The sequence below is a fragment of the Euprymna scolopes genome, chromosome 12 (genome assembly GCF_053919585.1).
Source record: "Euprymna scolopes isolate OS-2025 chromosome 12, ASM5391958v1, whole genome shotgun sequence".
Classification (NCBI taxonomy): Eukaryota; Metazoa; Mollusca; class Cephalopoda; order Sepiida; family Sepiolidae; genus Euprymna; species Euprymna scolopes.
In genome coordinates this window covers 11,689,046-11,695,010 of record NC_136493.1, presented here as the reverse complement: position 1 = coordinate 11,695,010, position 5,965 = coordinate 11,689,046, and positions in this window count along the sequence as shown.

Here is a 5,965-nt window from a genome sequence, read left to right as displayed (position 1 = left end):
ATCTCAATAAATTTCTAACTTGAAAAAATAATTCCGAGTAGATAGAAAAATGTTTAGCTTTTATTGTTTTTTTTTTTTTTTTTTTTTTAATTACATTTTCACCCCAAACAAGGCACATTTCCACTGTGGTGTAGGGGGCTACTATCAGGGGCAGCAGCTACTGGGGCACTATGTTGGGATTTGGGCAGCAAGATGTCGGTTCACGTTACACTTGAACTTCTGCATGTCAGTACAGTTGGAGAAGCAGGGACCTGGAATGGAATTCCAGAGTCTAGCGGTTCTGGGGAAGAAATTACTGGAGTAGAAAGATCTACATCTAGTGATCTCTACTGTGTGGGGGTGGGATTTAGCTGCCTGTCGGGTTTGTCGAGGGTGTCTACGTCGTGGGGGCACAAGTGTCTGCAGTTCGTCAGAGCATTCACCATTAAAATACTTGTAGAACAGGTAGAGGGATGCAACGTTTTGTCGATGAGTCAGAGGCTGAAGCTTAGATGCCAGTTCAGGGCCTAGCAGATTGGCGACTTTCTTTTGAACCTTGTCTAGGAGCGAGAGACTAGCAGCAGATGTACCAGCCCAAATGTGACAGCAATACTCGATACATGGGCGAATGGTGGCCTTATAGAGGTACAGGATACTTTCAGGTGTCAGTAGTTTTCTATCATGGTAGAGAGAGCCTAACTTCTTCGCAGCAGCCCTGGCAATGTTTTCAATATAATTGTTCCAACTCATATTTCCTGTGAACGTTAGGCCAAGCAGTTTGAAAGATGTATTCTCAAACAGGGAGTGACTGGCCATTGCTATAGGTGGCAGAGAAGGTTTCTTGTAATTATTGAAGGAAACCAGTTTAGTCTTGGCAGCATTGAATGTGACCATCCATTTTTGTCCCCATTCCACTACAGATTGGATGTCATCCTCTAGTGTTTTTGCCATTTCTTTAGTTATGTGTTCATTTGTTTTCCTGTCATGCCTGTTATAGAGTGTGGTGTCATCAGTATATATACCCATCTCAGAGGCAGTTTTGTCGGGGAGGTCATTAATAAATATTAGGAACAATAGAGGCCCAAGGATAGACCCCTGAGGCACTCCCGCATTTATATCACACTGTTTAGATGTACAACTGTCGAGGACAACCTGGATTTTTCTCTTATCTAAGAAGGATTTAATTATGTTAAGTATTCTACCAGTGATACTGTATCATTTTCCTGAGGAGACCCTCATGCCATACCCTGTCAAAAGCCTTAGATATATCTAGAGCTACCGCTCTGCCCTCCCCCCGCTTTGTCCAGTGAATGGTATATACGTTCAGAGATTACAGTGAGGATGTCTGCTGTGGAATGGGCTTGTCTAAATCCATATTGTTTGTCAGTCAGAAGTTTAGCATCTGTTGTTTTTTTTAAATATTCAAACAAACTAAAAAAACAAGCACTTACGAAAAACTAAAAAGATTTAATTTGTTTGTTTTTCTTATTCTTGAAACGATTATACAGAAATCTGTAAATTTTTAGCGTAAAAAAAAAAAAAATAAATAAATAAAGATCTACTACCCCCCCTCTAAATACCACTATTTACACTTTTTTCCTTGTTCCACATTAATCTTATCAATTACAAACTTAACTTTCTAATTAAAAAAAAGGTAAATGTTTACGACGTGACCCAGCATCGTTTAACCCCTACAAAAATGAAGACCTACTTTTTGGGGGGCCTAATACTTTTAAATAGCCTTTATAGATAATATAAAAGAAATTTTGAAAAAAAAGAAAATTAACATTTTAGAGTAGGGATCACCTTTCCATGTATATTTAACATAAAATGAGGACCTACTTTTTGGCCACCGAGCGTTCAACAAGACATGTCACCTGTAGCATTTTTTCAAGTTTGGCGAACGAGGGGAGGGGGCAAAACATGACAAATATAATTTGTTTATTTTGGGGGAGGGATTGGATTTGAAACATAAACTAAGGATAAATTTAATTAATTTTATGAGACCACTCTGTACTTTCACCTAACAATTTCATAAACAAAACGAAATATGGCAAATTATATTTGGGGGGGGGGGATTACATTAGAAGAATAAAATGACGAAAACTTTCATTTAATTGTTTTTAGGAATTAAATTTTAGTAGCTCTTCATTTTTTTTAGGGGTTCTGCCTACTTGGCTATTTTATTTTTTTAATTTTTATTTTTTGATCGCACGGGCATTCACTGCTATTTTATTGAAAGAAAAGTTGTAATAATTTATTTTTAATTATTTATTTTTTTTGGGGGGGGGGTCTTTCCAGTGCTCAATATCCGGAGAATAGTTTCTTCTCTTTGTAGCCCTTCTGCGAAATATCTGGTGGCGAGAGTATCACGTACTTCTTCTTTTTGGGGGCGATTACATTTTCTTTATTTTTGGAATTGTTGTGGGGTATTGACGTTGCCCGTAATGAAAATGATTAGTATAGCAGGTGTGTTCCAAATAGAACTTCATGTCAACCTAGGCAACGCCGGGTACCCATGTCAGTATTATATATATATATATATAAGTGAAAGTGTCTGTCTGTCTGTGTGTGTATCTGTCTGTGTACATTTCCCTACACAATAACTCTGTCAATTCTAAGTCTACAGACTCGAAATTTGATATACAGGGTACTGAGATTTGGGAAAATCTTTGTAATCCGCTTTTGGCCAGAAATTTGGTTGTTAAGGAGTCAAAGTTCAACGATTTAACCTTTGAGAACTCTACCAAACTCCTCCGCCAATTTTGGGTATAAACAATTGAAATTTTAGATATAGGTTCCTTGGACATGGATATAACTTAATAACTTGTATCGTTTGAAGCTCGACCCTTCAGACGAAAAATACCGAAAAATTGGCTAAAAACATCACCTTCAACTGAGCACATTTCTACAGGGAGGGGTCGCTTTTTTCGCCGATATTTTCGAAAGTCATCTCCTCTTTTCGATAGTCTAGCTTTAATTAAAACCTACGTCACTCCCGATTTGATGGTGATCATAACAGCAAAGACATCACGTTTTTTTCTCCCGTTCTTTTCCTCTTTCACGGTACGGGTTCGAGCCTGCCTTCCTACTACCACTTTTTTTTTTTTGCTCAACATACACCTCCAAACACCCGGGAAACGCCGGGCTGAAATGCTAGTATATATATATATATATATATATATATATATATATATATATATATATATATATATATATAGTGGTGGGTATTATAATATAATCGACAGAAAAAAGCAATGTAGCCTTTATTCCAAAACTGTGTCGGTCAACATGCCAAGGTCAATTGTTGAATGTTGTTAAACTGGGCTTTGAATAAAGTAAATCTCATCGACAATATATCTAGTATTTCAAAGCCTTAAATTATTTAGAGCAAAATGGATTCTGCTATAATTTTCAAGTATTTTTACTTTAGTCGTGCTCATTTAAAAAATAATAATAAGCACGCACTAAGTTAGACAAAGTTTCATCATAAATATTATGTTATTAATGCATTTGCTTTAAAAATTGAATTCTGTACAAAAATCTCTTCATTATGTGAGAGATACGCATTTTATTTACTTTTTCTGGTTTAAAAATTGTTCTAGTAACAAAATATTACTTTTAATAGATTTCCATACTGCGAAAATTCAAAATATAAATGTTTGCAGTGTATATTTTTTGCGTATTTTAAAAAGGTCATATGATTGAAGATATTAAAGAAACAACTTTCGTTCCGTTTTCGTTTTACACAACCTTGATATTACATTCTAAGGCACGTATTCTTAACTACTACCAAGTAAACTTTTAAAATTATCTTGACCCCCTCCCTTCCCCAAAAAGAAAAAAAGTTGCATAGTTTTAAAAGGTACAGAGTGGTTGCAAAAATGAAATTAAAGATTCCCGGGTAATGCTAGGTAGATTATATAGTATAGGGGTGTCCATTATGTTGATCGTGATCGACTGGTCAATTGCAGAGACATTGTGGGTAGATCGCATGGTATTGAAAAAAAAAGAGTTGGCGCTATCAAATTTCCAGAATTGCACAGCAGAGTGGGAGACACAAGAGCAGTCATGTGTACAACTTGAAAGTGGACACTAGATAAAACAAATTGGCAATTAATTTTTATTTTATTGCGGACTATTATCCTCATCTTTTCTGATTTTTTTCACAACGTTTTGGCCAACTATTCCTCTGGCCTTCGTCAGGTAGTAACCGCGACGGGATAGGAACTCTGAATCTCCTGACTGCATCCACTGGAATTACTGCCTTTCATAGTTGTCGTTTCACTATGCTTTTGCCAAGTAAGCCTCTGGCCGGCTTTGGGTAGGATTGAAACCGCTATCTTCAGACAATTCTCATCTGGAACCGTAGAGATTCAACATCTCTATCCACTGTGCCACGGGCCACAAAGAGCAATCAAGGTTGAATTTTTTGGTCTTATAAATTCATGTTTATTTATTATCTGATCTTCCATGGTCGGGTCCGTACCGAATGGCATATATAATAATACTCATCTCAATAATGAATTCCAATTAAATAATATAAATTGGCAATTGTGCGTCAGAGTTCGACAAATGCTTTAAAGACTTTACTTTAAGATAATTGTTATATTCATTTGATGCCCTTTCCAAAAAGATGCTACAGTTGTTTCACCCGCAATGAAAATTGCAACAGTTTCACTCTTCTGGAGTGAGAGATGAGATCCTGACACTATAAGCTGACATTCAGCTGAAATTTATTCACATAGGACCCCAACATCAGTAAATGTGTTACCTTTTTCACTGCATTATTTGGGTTCACTTATTTTTCCCACATGAAGATCATGAAGACTAAATATTGACTGATGAGCATCTGGAAGTTTGCTTGAGGCTGGCTGCTAGCAGCTACTGCCTGTAATATGCATCCCCGACTGATTCCATCTAATGCAAGCCATCAGAGTAAGTTAATGACAAAAAATGTACAGAGTTGTACTGTGCAATATGGGTTGATGCAGTAATGCAAGATACAAATGCATATAAACCCTTATATATATATATATATATATATATATATATATATATATATATATATATATATATATATATATATATATAAAATGAACTCATTTTTCCCCCTATGATTTGACCTTAATAGGATTAAAAATCAAGACATTTCATGCAAATGTAATATGCACAAACTGCAGCACAATATCTGAGGTGTGTTATAGGCATATTAACTCTCCACTTCCTCGTTAATTGTAGATTCCTATATTTTTCTGTTGAGAGTTCCCTGCCAAATTGGTTAAAATCACTGGAAGTAGTAAAATCTTTTCTCTCTAATAAATTCCTTTACAAAAACACTTTGATTCATCAAATGACTTATGTATTTTTAATCAATCTCTGTAAACTGTGAGTAGCAGTCTGAAAGAGCGACAGGGGTGAGTTAGTTAGAAACACGACGACAACACGGTTACATGTTTACCTATTTCTTTAGCTTTCATCTTTCTAGTGTATCTTCTTTTTCTTCTTCTTTTTCTTCTTTGTCTGTGGTGTTCCCTGGAGTCTGAGTGACAGCAATTCTCCTCAGATTTCCAGTACTCTCCACCTCTTTCGATAACATTTGCAAATGAATTTGTGTTATCGCAATAATCGTCTGTCATTGATTTCTAATTGGTAGTGACCATTGATCTTCACTGAGATATGAGTAGCAATAAGCCTCCCCAAGGTCTCAGTTCTCTTTGCACTCATCCAGTGGAGGTATGATTAGTGCTTTCTCTTCTCGGTCTTTCCATCCTCCTTGATCCTCCGTTTTATTTAGTCTAGCACCAGTTTGTGGTGACAAAAAAAAGTGGATGGGAGGCTAAGTTAGAATTATGTAATGATCCAGTTTTCAAGCCTCTCCTGGAGGCTAGACATGAGGTTGGGGTTAGATGAAAGTGCTAATGTGGAACAAACTGGATTTGAACAAGGCATATTGCCACTTGTAACGTATTTGGGATTGTGCATA